Source organism: Molossus molossus, unplaced genomic scaffold (genome assembly GCF_014108415.1).
Source record: "Molossus molossus isolate mMolMol1 unplaced genomic scaffold, mMolMol1.p scaffold_m16_p_3, whole genome shotgun sequence".
Lineage (NCBI taxonomy): Eukaryota > Metazoa > Chordata > Mammalia > Chiroptera > Molossidae > Molossus > Molossus molossus.
In genome coordinates this window covers 46,239,629-46,258,631 of record NW_023425366.1, presented here as the reverse complement: position 1 = coordinate 46,258,631, position 19,003 = coordinate 46,239,629, and the positions used below count along the sequence as shown (strand labels likewise).

General features: G+C 43.1%; 1 long non-coding RNA gene across 1 annotated transcript; it reads right to left on the bottom strand.

Moving 5' to 3' along the window:
- Positions 1-15,271: 15,271 nt before the first annotated feature.
- On the bottom strand, positions 15,272-18,799 carry LOC118642210. The gene is made up of 3 exons (XR_004961675.1): positions 18,647-18,799; positions 16,219-16,337; positions 15,272-16,057 (listed from the first exon to the last, which is right to left on the bottom strand). It is a non-coding gene; the product is annotated as an uncharacterized LOC118642210 (long non-coding RNA).
- Positions 18,800-19,003: the final 204 nt, after the last annotated feature.

The window sequence follows — 19,003 nt, the reverse complement described above, 5'->3', positions numbered from 1 at the left end:
ATTATCTGATTGTCTTTTTCTTGCCTTGTAACTATTACCAGAAATGGGCATTTAATGCTGATGCAAATAACCTGTAGAATAGTAGGCAATGGACAAATATTTAGTATGCATATATATTGTGCTGGGCCAAGGGCTTGGGATATAGAAGTTTGTTCTTTTCTTCATAGTTCTTAAATCAGTTGTAAACATTTAATTAACTACAATTATTTGTGTAGTGCCTGACTCTCCCAACTAAATTACCACGAGGGCAGAGATGATGCCCCTCTTATTAACTCTCCTGTGGCCAGGTCCTACAGTTCCTGGCCCATTGTAGATGCTCAATAAATATTAGTTGGATAGAGAAATACAGTTTTTGTCCTTTGACAACTCCTTGTCTAATACCATGGTTCTCATGGGACTGAAGAGCAGAATCACGGGAGAAAGGTTTTTAAAATGCAAGTGTCTGGTCCCCACATTGGAAATGGTGTAAACAATTGGGAGATAGAGCTCTACAGACAATGCTGAGGGCTGAGACTATGCCCCTGACTCCTCACACACACACACCACACACACCACTTTGGATTAGGTTCCTTTGTTGAGTTCAATCTATTTTTGTCTATCAAGACTAGCAAGTCTGGGCCCAGAGTGTGTCTCTAAGAGGCCTCAGGAGAAAGGCCACTTAACCTGGAAGCTAGGTGCTCACCAGAAGGCAACAAACTTTTCTTTTCAAGGGATAGGAATAAAGTTTATTTGAAACAAAGCAGAACTCCTAAAATATGTGGTCAGGATAGTGGTGGAGTAGGCAACGGTCATTTCCAGAAGGCTGTAGCTGCCCTCGGGAACCGCAGTCTGTGCTCCAACACTGAAGCTGGGCTCTGACCTCCCCCTTCCTCCCCTAAGCTCCCTGCCCCTCACACATTCTCCTCTCGGGAGTGCTTGAAATACTTTTTCAGAGTGCACTTTCAGTCCTTGGCTTTTGCTGAGACAGAACAAATACCTGTTCCAGCTGCAGGAGGGTTTTTGGCTTTGCTGAATCTCATCTCCCATCAATACACCCTGAATTTAATTGGGGGCAAACCATCTATCTACCTGAGGAAGCCTTTGTGTGCGAGCACACACACACACACACACACACACACACTTCCCACTTACATTGGGTTAGTATAAAAGCTGACTTTTTTTTATTTCTGTACAACACTTGGAACCTTGACTTAAGTCTAAATATAACTGCCTCTCATATCAAGAATCTTGGATATACAGACATTTGAAGTCACTCAGTGTCTTAAGATCTGGTTTGCTATATATATAGTGCCTAACAACATACTTTTCAGGGGGTTAAGGAGCCATTTTGCACTGGATTTTAGTGGGGATGCATAGCTTCTCTGTTTACCAATGTGTATATGTTATCATGCAAGGGTCCATTCATCAGCTTACTGAAACGTTAACTCAGCCTCTGAGTCCGATGTCCTCAATAGCCCCTTCTTTACAAGGGGCTAATTGTTGTTAGTTATTTATACCTGTTTCTTTCTTACACCATTACCAAAAATAAAAAATAGAAAAATTAAGCAGATTTGAATTAGTTGTTGAAAAGTCAGCATTCACAAAATTCTAAGGCATAGGACTCTAGCAGTAGCCTCATTGATTAATACAGTGTCCTACTTATAGAATTTGGAGCGTGAGTTTGATATGAACTAAAAGATTTGTCAGTTCGGAATGCTTTGTTCAATTAAACTGCCCTTATTATGTTACACATAAAAATAACTCTAGTTGTTGTGTGCTTCCTTCTTCTCTTTCTTTTTCATGTTAACGCATTCTCAAGCTCAGAATTTAACTGGCACTGTCTCTGGTCCAACTGAGATGCGCTCTCGGGTCCCACGGAGTCGGCGCCGATGTCAGTATAGCACACTGTCGTGTCGTCATGGCACTGGCTGCCTGTCTCCCGTGAGGAGAGGGGGCATTTTGTTTAGAACTGTTGAAGAGGTCCTCTTTACTGCCCTGGGTTAGACCCGGAGCGCTGGTCACAGAGGGCAGTGCCAACCCCGGCATGGTCCTCCGAACTCCTTTCCGGGTAAATTTCTGGGGAAGATCAGTCTCACAAGAATATATTGGGCACACCAAGGAAATGTTAGCTTTGAATTCAAGTTATTTTAGAATGATAGAATCTATGTAGCACAGTACTTAAATAGGGGAAGTACTCTTCTCTTGTTTTTTATTTCAGATTTCATTGATTTCTGCTCTTTATTATTTCTTGCCATCTTCTTGTTTGGGGTTTAACTTGCTCTTCCTTTTCTGGTTTCTTAAGGTGGAAGCTTTGATAGCCAATTTGAAAATGGCCTGTTTTTCTAACGACAGCAAATTTTGATATGCTTTGTTTTTAATCTCCATTTTGTTAAACTATTTTATATTTCCCTTGTGAATTTCCGGGTAATTTAGAAATGCATTGCTTAATTTCCAAATATGTGTGAGTTTTCCAGAAACCTTTTTTTTTTTATTATTCATTTGTAGTTTGATTTTTGTTGTGATCAGAGAATGTACTTTGTATGATTTTTCTAGTCTTTTTAAATTTGTTATGGTTTGTTTTTATGGCCTGGAATATGGTCTGTCTTGGTGAACGGCCCATGTGCACTTGAAAAGAATGTTTATTTTATTGTTAAGTGGAGGATTCTATAGATGTCAATTAGGTCCAGTTGGTGGATAGTGTTTTTCAGGTCTTATTTATTCTTACTGATTTTCTGCCAACTTTGTGTTAATAACTGGGAAAAGAGTGTTGAAGACTCCCTGTAATGATCAATTTCTCTCTATTCTTATTCAAGTATTTTTGATGCCCTGGTATTAGGTGAGTTCCAATTTGGGATCATTGTCTTTTTGGATAACCAACCCCTTTATCATTGTGCAGTGTTCTTTATCCAAGAGGTAGGAAGGTACTTTTCTCACCCCGGTTGCAATAGGCTGTCAGTGTGTTTTGCCTCTGCTCGCCCACAGCAGTTTAAGCTTTTGTTCTGCGGAGGAGATGCATGGCAAGGATCTGGGCGAAGCGTCAAGCCTCTCTCACAGTGCTGCCCTTCCTGTGTCCCAGCAGTGCCCGGATGCTTTCCTGTGGCTCGCACCAGTCTCTGCGAGCGCCCTCTGAGGTCACAGGACAAGTGCCTGCAGGAATTTCCCTTATAGCCGTGACCCCACTCCCACCCCCGGGGCTCCACACTGTCTCCTTCCCCAACACTTGTCCACAGCCAATCAATGCCCTAGTAGTTTGAGCTGAATCCTTTTTACTAGGGTGTCCAGTGCCTCAGCGTTAGGTAAGAAGTGCTCACATCCCATCTCTGATTGCAGTCATCTGTCTTTCTTGGATTGAGTTCATTTTAGTTTGTTAGTTGGTTGTTCTTCGACCTCAGCTCATTGATAGATTTATAAGAATTTGTGAATATACACGTCTGGCTTTTTATTATTTTAAGAAAAATGAAGTTTTTTTTCCAGCTTTCTATATCCCATGTGTAAACAGAAAGTCTGGATTATTATTTTACTGCATAGTCCCACCTTTCGGAGGAGTTTGCAATGGCAACCCTGAGAACATCTTTCTGGAAACCGGCCTCATATAAGATCCATTGCCTTGCTTTTAATCCTGGAGCCAAACTTTCTGAAGAGAGGGAAGGAAGAAAAGCTAAAATAGCTAGGGATATAAGTCCCTGCTTAGCTTTTTCTTCTCTCCTTGCTTGAGAATAAACAAGATAGCATCAATATTGCTCTCGGACCTAAAAACTACAGGTTTGAGCTAATAAAACAAGACAATTTCTGGAGGCCAAAGAAAAAATGGAGGAAATCTTTAGCTACTTCTAAATGAACTGAAATAAAAATTCTGTCAAAACATCTTTAAGAAACCAAATAATTTAAGAGATTAATTATCTTCTTTCTGTCCCTACCCACCCCCCTGCCCAGTGCAATTGGAGCCTGAATCCCTTTGGGAGGCCGAGAGGGCCACTGTTCGCGCCTGCCATTCACCCCTGTTAAATGGTGGTATCCACCCCTTGGCCATGTTTGTACACAGCACACATCATCAGCTTGCTTTGACCCTGACACCATTTTATAGGCTTAATAATAATAAATCTATGTCCTGAAATAGTTTTACAGATTATAGCAATCAATCAAAATTCAGGGAGCCCAAGACCATTAATGTCATCAGCAGTGAGGCAGCACCCCAGGAATCCATCTAAATCAACCATCACGATGGGAAAAACACCTTAAAAGCCTGAAGATGGAAGGAGTGGATGAAAGCATACATTGTGGTTCTATTTTTCTCAGCCATCACGGGATGAATTTCTTGGAGAGGCTTTGTCTCTTCCTGGTAGGAAATGAAACTAGGACTTACTGTCCATTGCTGATTTCCCCGCCAAAGTATGAACGGGGAAGGTTTTGCTCCTCCGGGACTATGAGCCAAGCCCAAGCACAGGGATTTTCTTTTGAAACTTCCCAATGGGCTAAGTCAAGGTCCTGTACTTGGTTCCAATTGTTCATACATCCCCTTTATTAGACAAACCCTATACTTTGTAGAGGCTCCAAATGCTTACACATTCCCTTTATTGTGACAAATCCTAAAGGGACACTTTGCTGAGGAAGACTTGAGATGTAGCCACATGGAGGTCCCAGACCTTCCACAATGGTGGTTTGTCATTAAAACTGAGGATGAAGAGGGAAGCATAAGAGGATTCATTTTGAGGTCTTCTATAATTGGAATCTTCCTATAGACTCTAAGATTTATTTCTTGTAGGGCAGAATGGTATGGTGAAAGAAACTAAGATTTAAGAATCTGGAAAACTGAGTCCTGGCTCTTTAGGCTACCTGTGTGACCTTGGGCAAGTAATGTCAGCTTTGTGATCCCTATTTCTCCACCTGTGACATGAACAGATGGCTCTAAGTCAGGCATTCTAAACCAGCAATCCTTGGTTCAGATCCAGATGTGGGTTTTGTTTGGTCTTGCCTGTGTGTGTGTGTGTGTGTGTGTGCACGTGCGCACGTGCACTCGCATGCTAAACAACTTCAACATCAATGAATTCCATACACAAACTTCCATTTCACCTTCTCCTGAACAATCAGAGGCACCAACTATACTAGCCATATTCCCACATGGTGGCAATAATCTTTCTGGGTGGTAAATGCCACCTTCCCCAGAGCCTGCCCTCCTCTCCAGGACCCTAAAATCCCCACCATTGTCCTACTTGCCCCTACCCCCACAATTCATTCATATCAACTGTCTGACCCCTGGAGGCACAGGTATGGACAAAACCTGGATTATATGATCTACATAAAAAGTGATATTTAACTTTTGTCTAGTAAAGCAAAACTTATGTTAAAAGACTTTTTAAATGAAGTCTTTAAAAAATATAACGAGAGGTGAAAGCCCCAAATGATCATGTGCTGTCTGAAAGCCACATCACCATTCTTCACTGTAAGTAACCGGCGTGAATATCAGCAACAACAGGTCAGCAACTGACTGCTGGCTTCTAACTCACAATAGAGACAAGAAATATTTTAAATGTAGAGCTTCTTCCTGTTAAGTTCCTTCCACACATATTTTAATGCCTCATCATAGGCCTGTGGAAAACAGGCAAAATATCTGAAACTTTTCACTGAACATTAAATTCTTGAGTCCATAGTCCCAGGGAGCTCCTCAGGCCCACACCCCTCTTACTCGTCTTCCTGTTCTGGCAGCATTTTCTGTTTTATATTCTTGGGTCCATATCCTCAGGCCTCTTCTGGCTGCTTCATGTGCTGCTATTTTTTTCCTGAGCACGAGATCCTTGAGAGCAGAGATCAGATGTAATACTTCTGTATCTCTTCTCCCCTCCAACTCCAGTGCCAAGTGGAGCCTAGACCCATCCTAAATGGTCAGTAGGTGCTGACCTGCTTTAGCAGTATTGACTATGGTGAGAATGTTTCTCCCAATGAATCAGCCAAGTCCAGGCCTCTTAGCATAGGTTCCCCCAAACTCAAGATGAAGGTAGACAAGTTCTAAGAGTTGAGGGTCCATATTTAGGCTATCAGAGCCAGAACACTGGAGGTTAACTGTGGCGTTGACAGACTCACTGTGCTATTTCACTGCCCTCTGTGGCTCCGTTATCTTTACCAGGTGAGTACTTGCTCACCTCATTCCCTTCTTCCCCGGAGAACCTCCCCTTTCTCTGTCTGCGCTATGGATGGATAACAGCAAGGTGCGTGGAAATTGCCATCAAACAAATGCACATAAAGATAAATCATCTGGCTCTTTCTCTCCTTTGCCCCTTAACCATTGTCAAATGGAACTTGTGACCCTTTATTTCTTTTCTGATTAAGAGAAATATGGATTCCATGGCAGCAAGACAAATAATTGCATATGCCATGAGGTGCCAAGCCTGTCCTTTGGGTCATTTGCAGTCATTGTGGGCACTGTTTTCTCTGAACAGCGTGGCTGTTGAGTGGGACCGAGATGGTGGCCGTCCATGCAGCAAGCTGCAAAATGAGCCTTCCAATTCATTGTTAATAGGAAAATAAAATCAGTTACTGTATCAGCAAAAGCCTTTCAGAAAAATCAGGTCATTCTATGGTCCATGGCTCTTTATTATGATTGGAATCATGTGACTAGCTACACACATAATAAAATGCCACCTTGTAGGTCTGGAGAAACAGGCAAGAAAGTTGGGTTTTCAAAAGTTTTACTAAATATTACTCCCTTGAAGCAACGTAACTTTGGGAGTTTTAGGAAGAGAGCAGCCTCAGCTTGGACAGGAGAAAATTGAAGCTATGCACGTCTCTTCTGGGGAAAAAAGAAAAAGAATTTTCTAATGGGACCATGTAGCCATTTCCCTCATTGAAAGACCAGACCATTGTACCTGGCCCATCACTGTCCCTCAAAATTATATGGTCTATGCCCTGGCTGGGTGGCTCAGTTCATTGGAGCAGTGTCCCATACACCAAAAATGTTGTGGGTTCAATTCCTGGTCAGGTCACATACCTAGGTTGTGGGTTTGATTGCTGGTCGGGGTGTGTGCAAGAGACAACACATCGATGTCTCTCTCTCACATCAATGTTTCTCTCTCTCTCTACCCACCTCCCTCTTTCCCCCTTCCCTCTCCCTCCCTTCCTCCCTTCCTCTCTCTCTAAAATAAATTTAAAATATCCCGGGAATTTAAAAAAAAATTCCATGGTCCAGCATCTCTTGACCTGGACCTGAAATCAAGCACAATTGATTTTGATCTGGGCTCTCCCTTTACTGGGTGACCATGGGCCAGTTACTTCATCTTCACCACATTGCTACAAGACTTAAATGTGATCCTGTTTATAAAGTATTTCTCACTCAAAGCCAGAGGTCAATAAACAGTAGCTGTGATTGGTATCATTATTATTATTATTGAACTTGGTCCGCAGTGTTTTAATTATCTGTGGGCTACACCCCATCAGTGTCTTTCTGTGTCTCTGAACAGCCTTGTTTCTCTACCTGGGTTTCACCGTTGGGGTGTTCCAGGGCTGGGCAGTGTCCAGCTTCGGCCCCACCAAGCAATGAGGGAATGGATCCTCTGCCTTCCTCTGCATTGTGGAGTGAGAACCTCTCGGCACTTTCACATTCCTCGAAGCAGAGCTGTAATCTAACAATAGGTGCTCCCTGAACTGTGGGCACCCAGGGCCTTGGGGCACATGGCAGAGCCCAGCCGGTCTGAGCTCTTTGGACCACACAGCTAGGGAATTCCAGATCTCTGCGCCCTTCGAGGAGTGGCCAGCTTCTGCAGGAGAAATTGTGGCACAGTCATTCTTTGTTCCTGCACAGAAATATTTGTCCAAGGTGCACAAGACTTTCTTTATAATGCTTCCAAGCACCTGCCAGCATCCCCTGGACATAGGATTCCAGGCGGTCCTAGTTATATAATGGCCTCCTGATAGCTCATCACTGTTGCTCACAGCCTGAGGATGGGAGACATTTGTCCCCACAAGCTCTGTTCTTGTTGAAATTTGAATTGCCAACGTTAAAAATCAAGACATTTTTACAAATAAGTTTGGACTTGGGGCTTTTCTTGATTAAAAAAAAAAATCAAAGGACTAGCAACATTGGACCAACATGATTTTGTAAAAGAAAGAATAGTCATCCTACATGTTTTTATGGCAAATAAAGTGCTTAATATACAAACACATTGTTTCATGGCTTTACGTCCATTGGTTGGCCCACTAAATATCTGGGTTTGCAAATCCTGAGCTAAAGGTTACTCTACTTCCATCATAAATCATGACATCTTTAAACTGGGAGAGGCCCTAGGGTTAACTAGTTTAGGAAACTATTCCTGCAGAGATTAAGAGACATAACTAAAGTTCACAGAAAATTTGTGGTAAAATTGAAGCTGGGGTTCCTGGACACTCCACGTTTTCTCAGGGCATCATGCTTTCTCCATACTTAGAGAGAAACAGCCTGGACACTTCTGCTCCAGGGGCCTCTATTCCACCCTCTGCAAATTTTGAGAGTGTGATCTAAGGGTCTGAAGGAACCCTCAACCCATAGTCTTTCTCCGATCTGCCTCAGGACCCAGAATTCCCAGTTTACATTATATCCCAAGCTCATCTGTGAAGTAGCTCATTTCACTGTATTAGGACTCTGTTACCTCAGAGGGACAACCTATTGTTGAGGAAATGCACAACGGTTAAAAGTTTTCTCTGAGTACTTTACCTCTGTCGTGGCTAGCAGAGAGATGGGCGCCCAAGAATGTGCTCTGGACCACTCTGCGTAGAGGCTGGGATTGCAGAGGACGGCTTTGTAAAGCGGAAAGAACATAGGCTGTGAGTCATGAGCTCAGTGCAACTGGGGGCTCCCTTGCACTCAATTTCTACCCCTGTAAAATGGGGGCACGAAGCATGATGACTTGTAAGGGCCTCACCAGGCCCAGAAGTCCAGGTTCCATGAACAGAAAGGTCTAGGGTGATGGTTGTGCCTACCCTGGAAGATTCTGTGGAAGCCAAATTCATGAGATGCTAGGACTGAGGGCTGAGGGCGGAAGGTGGCTTGCCAATATGAGGTTTAAAAATTTTTGGTAAGGGAAGAAATCTCATAAAGAACTAACTAAGCAATGCACTCTGATTTGGCAAGGAATGTAAAGAGAACGTTGCTAATTTTGAAAACACTCTAATGTGGAAGAAAGAACACCAACCATGAGTTATAAGACTTGGGCTCCAATTTCCTCCTCTGATGATACCAAAAATATGACACAGGAAATGCTCCAAAGAGAGACTTTCAGGAGTACCTTCCACACTTGGAGTCTAAGCAAGATCACCAGTCACACTGAATGTGCTCCCCCTCGCAAACCTCCTTTGGAGGCACACACCCTGCTGTAAGCAGTTTCAGTCTTCAGAAGTGGTCACAAGAAAATGACAAGGCAATAGATAAACCTTCCCGTTTCAAAGATAAGATCAATTGTGAAAAGATTTGCTTTTTTGAAGTGATACAAATGGAAACCAGAAAGACCTAACTGGTCAGGATACCTGCCTAAGTGTACTGAACAAAGAAACATCAGATTCTTGAGGACGCCACTGCTCTTCTGAGGGAGTGTGTGCGTGTTTGGCAGGACCAGCAGAGCAGCAGGGATGGGAGGAGAAGGGGAAAGGCAAACACTTGACTGCCTTGCCTTTGGACACAGGAGTTCTACCTTGGCTTAGAGCTGAGCAGCATCACTTCAAGTCTTGTGTGTTTTCTGCCATCACAACCCAGGAAAACATGGGGTGCGTTCATCTCTTTGCTTTAAGTTGACAGACCATATCTACTTTCCTAGTACATCATATCGACATTCCTTTGGATATTCTTCTTCCAAGGTGAAGACCTCTTCAAGGACTGACCTTGAGGATGGTCTTAGTAACCTGTTATAGTTGCTGTCCTGTGTTGTTTTTAAGAGTCGCCAGTCCACTGAAGAGTCTAGCACAAGTATTAGGTTTATTACATGCCAAGGCTCTATCTTTCAGAGAAACTTTGTGTCGGCCCCTTTGACAAAGCTCTTTTTTGGGGAACTCTAGCCCCAAGCATCCTGCTGTGAACTCAAGTTCCCAGTGCTAGCACCATGCTTTATAAGTTGTTATTATTATAAGTTAGTATTGACCTAAGAGATTATTGCCATTATCTGTTTTTAGAAACCTCAATTCCCAAATCTCCTTAGGCTCATGAGAACCTTTTTCATTTTGAGCATCTCTAGAGAAAAAGAATTCTACAGATGTCTTTATCAACCTGTTCTAGCACTGAGCAACTTTCATATCCATTGTCTCCCCCACCCCAAACACACACACACACACACACGCACACGCACACACACCCCTCCTGACCTCAGTAAAGATGGAGAACTGTTTGCCATAGTCTTATCAGTAATAACATAATAATAGATGCTATTGCGACAATTCTGTAGTCTCCTCCTCGAGTTTATGGAAAGGGATGACTAAGTCAACGATACTTGCAGGGTTGAGAATTCACTGTTTCCCATGAGCCAGGCAGATGTGGGAAACAAAAGAGGTGCTGTGATTTGTGCCTTCAAGGACTTTCAAGTTCTGCTGGGGCAAAGGTAGGAAATGTAGGAATTCCAGGAGCCTTGCCATGTGGGCTCTGGTGGAGCAGGGGACGTTTCTAACAAATCCCTCAAGAGTTTGTTCAACCATTTCCTTTAGTTGAATCATGGCAGCTTTCCCAAGGTTCAATTACATTTATGACATGGGTGTTTATGCCCAAATTAAACAGCAACTATATTATGTATATAGTTTATTGTATGTCCACTTTAAAGCAAACTCCAGGAGGGCGGGGATTCTGGTCTCTGGTTCACTGATTATCCCCAGTGCCTACAACAAGGCCTGGCACAGCAAGGCAATGGAAAAGAATTCTTGAAGGAAGAACTGGAGTGGAGGGGGCTTGAGGGTAGATTTTTACTTTGCTAGGTTGTCAATAGTATGGTTCAATTTCTTTTCCACCTGAAAATATAATAATGGAGAACCACCAAAGTCTTTCTCCTGATTAAATCGTGTAAATGAGAAGGGCTCCAACCAGCCCCACAAGTAACCTCTTTCCAGCTAGAGGTATTACCTTTTATTACCCTTTTTTGTTTCCTGTTTGGGAAGCATTTGAGCTTCACATTAAGTATTTTACCCCCTACCATGATTTCTTACCTGGGGCAATTGACGTTAATGTGTGATCTTATCAAATGCTTTTTGAAATTTTAGGTAAATATAATCCTAGGCTTTCTTTTTTCTTTTGTCTCCTATAACCGTAATTCCTCTAAAAAAATAAAACCAAAACAAACCCAACAAGTTCTTTCAAGCTAGGCCTGCCCTCACAAATCCACACTGGCTACACCTTATCAAACTCTGTTGCTGCAGATCCTATGCAACCCCACAGCCCAAGTGGGTGCTGGTGTTTTCTAAGCCGATCTGATATAGTACACCCTCTTCTGAATCTAACAGTTTGGTAATGAAATGTGTTGGGCTTGGCACGTACTCCTTTCTAATTCTTAGCCTTTCCACCCTCTTTGTAATTGGCCGTGGAGTTCATTAGCTGGAACCTGGCCCCGGTGTGCTAAGCCAGAGGCAAGACTCTCTCTTGAATGCAGAGATGAACTTTGCTAGAATGACCACGTTTCACTTATTCCAAAGGCAAGAATTTGTAGCTGCTCTTTGGGCAGCAATCTGAGTGGGGGTCTGGGACCTGGGAGGAGACCGGACCTAGTAAATTGATATCATTTGGAGTTTATGAAGATTATTCCTATTTTTTTCTCCGGGTTTTCTCAGCTTCTACTTGCCTACCCCCAACTTCTACGTTCCTGGGGGCATACAGTGATAATTCGCATCCTGGTCAGAGTGAAGTGAAGACTTTGGGTAGCATAATTCACCGCTTGTCATGGACTGAATGTTTCTGTCCTTCCAACATTTGTATGTTGAAGCCTCAACTCCCAGTCTGATGGTGTTTGGAGGTGTGCCTTTGAGAAGTAATTAAGTTTAGATGAAGTCATGAGGATGGGACCCTCATGATGAGATTCGTGCCCTTATAAGCAGAAGAGACCAGAGTTCTCTTCCCCACCCCCATGTGAGGATAAAGCAAGAAGGCAGGAAGGCTCTCAGCAGGAACTGAATTGGCTGGCACCTTGACCTCGGACATCCCAGCCTCCAGAACTTGGAGAAATAAGTGTTTGTTGTTTAGTCACTTAGTCTATAGTTTTCTGTTATAACAGCCTGAGCAGATATGCCTCTCTAAGCCTCAGTTTCTTCACCTGCCAAGTGGGGCAATAATACCTTCTTGAAAGTATTGCTATAAGGAATAGATGACATAATGAATGTAAAGGGCTGGAAACTCAGGAGACAGAAAATAAAAGTAACTATTGTAGTAACCTCTTTGTACTTAATTTCACATTCTCCATGAATAACAATAATAGTAACAACAATAATAACTTACATTTATTTATAAAGCTCTGATTATGTGTAAGGCACTGTTCTAAGTGCTTTACATATATGAATTCATTTAGTACTAATTACTGTGTTCTACAGTGATCCTTCCCTCCCTCGTTCCCCAAGTCTTCTTGGGTTTGCCTTCTCCCCATTATTTTCTTCTAAAGCAGTTTTTTCTCTAAATTCCATGCAGATTTCTGCATGGAAAACAAACAACAAATAAAATAAGCTCCACATCCTTGGGTCATAACCCAGTGCCGTCTTTTTATCCAAGGCACGTGGTCACATCCCGGAGCTGTAAAACAGTTCTTAGCTATGGCTGCACTTTAGAATCACCTGAAGAGCCTTGCAAAGTGTCCTTGCAGACCATAAACCCAGACCAAGTAAGTCAGAACCTCTGCGAGTGGGAACAGGCATGGCCTTCAAATTTTAATGCACACGAGAATCACCCAAAGATCTTGTGAAACTGCTTTTCTTTTCTTTCTTTCTTTCTTTTTTTATTAATCCTCACCTGAGGATATTTTTCCCCCATTGATTTTAGATAGAGTGGAAGGGAAAAAGGGAGGGAGGGAGAGAGAGAAAGAGAGAGAAACATTGATGCGAGAGAGACACATCAATTGGTTGCCTCCTGCACGACCCCAACTGGGGCTGGGATTGAACCTGCAACCCAAGTACGTGCCCTTGACAGGAATTAAACCTGAGACCCTTCGGTTCATGGACTGACGCTCTAACTGATGAGCCAAACCGGCCAGGGCTGGTTCTGCTTTTCTAACAAGCTCCCAGAGAAGCTGATACTGCTAGTCTGTAGCGGGCAGGTTGAGGAGCAGGTCGGAGCCTCCTCACTCACTGCACCGTGGCTTTCTTCTAATGTACTCACAGACTCTCTCTTGACTTCCTACTTCCAATCTTCCTTTTCCACCAAGACTACACCCTAACTGGGCTCGATTCCCAGGTCCCACAGTAACAGCAGACATGACCAGTGGCAGAGAAAGATAGCGGCTCACCCATGCAGACAAAAGAAACGTCCTTGCTTAGGAACATCATCTGGAACCCAGGGTTTGGAGATCAGGGCTAAACTACCACCGATGCCCAGGAACATCTTTAAATGGGATCATTTCTTAGTTTATGTTCGTTTTTAAATCACAGGCCATTCTTGATGGGGCCCTTAAAAATGGCCCCTAAGGGAGTAGTGAGTTCTGATTTTGTGACTGTGTCACCCTCCTGTGGCAATCAATGTCAAGATTCTTCTTATTCTGACCTCTTAATTGAGTTCTACAATGACCACCCAGACCACCTTTTTTGGCTCTGTGCCCAATGCTGGCAGCCATGGTATTCATGGAATGTCTACCTTGGCATGTCTGTTGGTGGGACTTTTTAAGCTATTTAAGTCACATGGAAGGAAGAAGCAAAAGTAAACCCAGGAAAATGCTGGAAGGACATGATGTCCTCTCTGGGACAACTTCCTCATTTATAATAAATGAAGGCGCTAGAGTCCGTCGGTCTCTCAGGTACCTTCCACCTAACTTGTCTCTGTATTTTCAGTTGAGAACAGATCATCAATTATCTTTCATGGGCCTAGGCAACCAGAACTCTGAGGGTAATAATACTTTCCCAAGTGTACATCGCTTGGTTCTCTTCTCTCTTAAATCAGTCTTATCCTTAAAGACGACAATAAGGGCTTGTTAGATTGAAAAATGTTTCTCCTGCATCGCAGTTGACCATAATACAGGGAAACTCGGTGAATGGTGAATTCAGGTTTGAGAAAGAGATTCCGGTCCAAATTCAGCTGAAGAGATGTCCAAGGAGGAACAAAATTAAGTTTTTAATAAGTATAATTATTTTTCTCTTCATTTAAAACTAAGAGATCTCCAGTAGGCAGAAGTTGCAGTAAAATAAAACTAAAAAAAAAAAAAAAAAAAAAATGCATACTACATATCAATCATGCTACCTATGGGCCTCTCAGTTTGGGACAGTTTTGACATGCAAATAATGTCGTGTTTCTTCTGCTCTTCTGTTTACCAGAAGAGCAACAGCTGTGAGGAACATTTGCTGTGAGCTGAGTCCAGACTGTCTTGAGGAGCTAAGATTTAAGTCCACTCTTTCAGCATTTCCAGAGTGCCCGGTTTGATTTCAGCTATGTGCATGTTTAATCTTGTTTAACACCAACTCCTGGAATCAACCTGGAAAAGACGGGAAAGGCTGGAAACGAAACTCGTATTTATTTTGGAAGCAAAGGGCCACCACATTCCAATGTTCATGGCAGGGAGGCAGATCTATACAGTGTTGCAAAACTGCGGTTGCAGCGCGGAGAAGGAAGCAGGATTGCATCCTGTCTTGCAAAGACACGAGCTTTGTGATCACGGCTACAGGCTTCGTGGTGAAGATACACAATAGGGACTTAACAGGAAATAAGGACTTGATTTTGAAGACTTGGTTTTGAAGCCTTGATGATAAGTGCAGCCACTTTTTCAAACAAACCCTTTAAATGATCTTACAATAAGTACAACATTTTTTCCAAACTCCCTAATTTTTAGCAGCCTTTCCAACATCTCAGAAGGTGCCTCTTTGTCCTGCATCCTTCCACAGTAAGGTGATTGAAATGGACAATATTGATTTTGTCACTCAGGTACTGTGATTTGCCTTGGTAAAGAGGAAATGGTATTTTTGCCTTGGTAAGATTGCCTTGAATATATTATTCATTCTTTGTAAAAGCAGATACAGGTGACTATAACCAGGAAAGATTCTGGCATGGCAGTTTTCAAGTATAAGTTATATTTTAGGATTGCTCCAATTTCAGGGGTCAAATCCAGAGTCAATGATAGGAAATCATATGCCCAGAAAACTTTTTTTAAAAAGGTTTATTCTGCTTATATAAAGAGGGAAAAAGAATACTAGTGCCTTTTGGGTTTAGTTTTCCTTTCATCAATATGAAGGTAACAAACTATTCCAGCATGTTGTGTTGGTAAAATGTCTTGCTTTCCTTTAGTTAAAAGAAAACAACACATAAATATGTTTAAACTTACAAAACTTAGGGTTCTGGTTGAAAGTTTGGAAGTGTTATTAAGAGATCTTAATTCAGTCCTCACGTCTAGTTTGAATGACATTATGTCAGAACAAAAAGAAAACTGCCCATCTGAAAAATATATGAATTATCTGGAAAAAGAAATGACACCGTCCTGCCCAGTCCTGATGGTGAGAAGATGCTGTACGTCTCGACTATGTCCATCTTCCTGCGGCCCCTGTGCATTCTCCAGGCTGGGTCCCCTGGAGGAAGTGAGCGATGAGCCTGTTCACTCCTTCAGACAATGCACACTGAACACTCTCTTCTCCCTCCACTCTGTAATTAGTCCCTCTTCACAAAAGCCCTTCTCTTTTCTATACAATTACATCCCATTTCCATATTCCTTCCAGGTATGGCTCATTTCCAAAATCTTCCCTCACTTTTGCTGTCTCCTTCCCTGGCTCATCCTAGTTGGCTCTGTCCCACTGTCTCTGTGGGGCCCAGATACGGAGCACGGGAAGCAAATGAGGGTTTGACGGACTGGGGATAGACGTGAGGAGTCCCTTGCGACTCCTTCAACACTCTAAGGAGGCTGCTGGTGCAGGGGGAAGACTCAAGTGATCTTGAGAGACTGTTTCATCGCTGCTGCTGCTGCTGCTTCTTGAGAAAAAAGAAAATATGAAAATCATGCCATTCTTTGAAATGCTGATCTTGCATGAACAAGCACGTGCATGAACCAACAGCATGAAAGGAGTCGAAACATTTGACCCAACCAAAAAAAACCACCCACATGGGTAAGCCAGCAGCCCTCCCCTTGCTACCTTCACCCCTTCACCGAGCCAGGCTTCTGGATGAGCTTCTGCCACCACACCCTGCTCTGTGTGAATGCTGTGTCTATTTCCATGTGCAATCAACAATGGTCCCATTCTCTTTTTCTTCTCTATGCCAAAGACAACAAATGCAAATGGTGAGATGAAACTGGGATTAGAGGAGTCCAAATAAGGACTGGCATAGCATTAAGGCTAAGGGCCTAAATGATAATCCCCAAACAATGAGAGAGGCAAGTACCTTACAACAGCTGTGCGGGCCATAAATAAAGCTTTTCTAGGACTCATAGGACTCATGTAAAGTCTAGACAGTAAATGTCACATGAACTTTTTTTGCATAACCCATGGGAGACAAGTTCTCCTCTAAAGACTCTGCCCTTTTGCTGCTTATACCTAAGGCACAGGGAACCAGACTTGAAGGTTTTGAATGTCCTTAGAATATTGGGGTAACTGCAGAGGAGGGCGAGGTAGTAGAGAGCCTGGCAGGTAGGCAAAGGGCCAAGAGAGAAACTTCCCAGAAAATGCTGGATCTCTTCTCTACCCTGCCGGAAATACCATCTCTTTTCCTTGAACTTATCCATGATCTGAGCTGTTCTCCCCAAGAGAGGTTTAAAAAGCTTATGGCCAGGGCATTGCTTTAAAGCTGAGACACCCATGGCTTCTCTGTATAATATACAAATTAAAACAGGAATGAATATGTAGGAAAAGCGAAGTTGGCTCTTTGGCCAGAATATGCTCCCACAGTCATAAAGACGCAGACAGGGAAATCTATCACTTTCATTTAAAAATGAAAATCCCTTTAGAAAACTGGCAGACATTCAGCCCTGGCCAAATGGATGAGAAAGGATTGTGATTTCTTTTGCTGTCAACTGGCTCTGGGAGAAATGCTAGGAGGCCCATTCATAGTAGGACGTGCAGTGGAGCACCACGGACCATCACCCTCGGCTGGAAGAAGGGAAGACAGGAGGGGCTTCGGACCACGGCGTCTGTGCACAGCCTGCCCAGTAAGTCCAGGCTGTGTGTGCTCCTTGAAATGTCTTGGTAATCATTTCAAGACAAATGCCATTATTCACTGGATTGTAAAGATAGTGTAGGTTTCTATTGCTGCTATAGCAAATTACCACCAATGTAAATGACCTAAAGCAATACAAGTTTAGTGCCTTATCGTTCTGGTGAAGTCTGACACTGGTTTCACTGAGTTAAAAATCAAGGTTCCTGAAAGGCTGCTTTCCTTTGTGGAGGTTGTAGGGAAGAATCCTTTTCTTGTCTTTTTCACTTCTAGGGGCCACACACATTCCTTGGCTCATGGCCTCTGCCCCCATCTTCAAAGCCAGCAGAGGATGGGTTGAGTTTTGTTTTTGTTTTTTTTTCCCCTCACCTGAGGACATTTTTCCATTTTTTTGTTCAGATAGAGTGGGAGGGAGAGAGAGAGAGAAACATCGATGTGAAAGGGACACATCAAGTGGCTGCCACCCGCGCGACCCAAACAGGGCCGGGAACAAACCGCAACTGAGGTACGTGCCCTTAGCGGGAACCGAACCCGGGTCTCTCGGGACTGCAGGCCGACACTCTAACCGCTGAGCCAAACCGGCCAGGGCCTGGGTTGAGTTTTTATCACATCATATCACTCTGACATTTCTGCCTTCCTCTTCCTTTGTGATTACATTGGGCTCATATGGATAATCCAGGACAGTCTTTCAATTGTAAGGTTAACTAATTAGCAACCTTAATTCCATCTGCAATCTTCATTTTCCTTCACCACGTAACCTAACATGTTCGCAGGATACGGGGGTTAGGATGTGGACATCTTCGGGGAGCCATTATTCTGCTTCCACAGATAGAAAAACCAAGGAGTGAAGCAGTTAAGAAACATGCACAGGGTCCGACAGCATGTTGGTAGCAGAGCTGAAACTGGCTTTGAGCCAGCGCCAGACCTAGAAACAGGAAGAGAGGCAAGAGGAAAGGAAAAGACAGAGAGTCGAGGGGAGATTTTTGTGCTATGGAGAAAATGGACTTTTGCAGTAAATGCACTTTGGTTACAAATCAAATGAACAAGAGGGTTGTGTGAGTGACAGGTTGCCTTTGTTAACCATCTCCTTTGTTCTCCCTTGGACCTGTAAATCATTTCCATAAATCAGAGTTCACCAAATTACCTCGGCTTCACTCATAATACTGGTCATTTTGGTGTCATAAAACATACCAGCGTATTGAGTCCCACCCCACAACAGACCACAAACTATAGGGACCCCGTATGAAGGTGGGAGACCTAAAGGCAAAATAATACAGCTGCTATGGAAAAACAGTACAGCAATTCCTCAGAAACATTAAAGATAGAATTACCATATGATTCAGCAATTTTGATTCTGAGAATATATCCCAACAGATTGAAAGCAGGGTCTGGGAGAGATATTTGCTCACTCACGTTCATAGCAGCTTCATTCACAATGGCCCAGAGGTGGAAGCAGCCCAGTGTGGTTTATACATGCTGTAGAATATCATTCGGCCCTAAACAGAACGGAAATTCTGCCACACGTGACGGCCTGGATGAGCCCTGGAGACATTACGCTAAGTGAAACAAGGCAGACACAAAAAGCAAATGCTGTGTGATTGCGCTTGTATGAGCTATCTGCAGTAGGCAGACCCGTAGAAACGGAAAGCAGAGTGGTGTCACCAGGGCCGGGGGAGGAGGAAACGGGGAGTTGTTGTTTAGTGGGTATAGAGTTTCAGTTTTTCAAGATAAAAAAATTCTGGAGATCCGTTACCCAACAATGTGAATGTA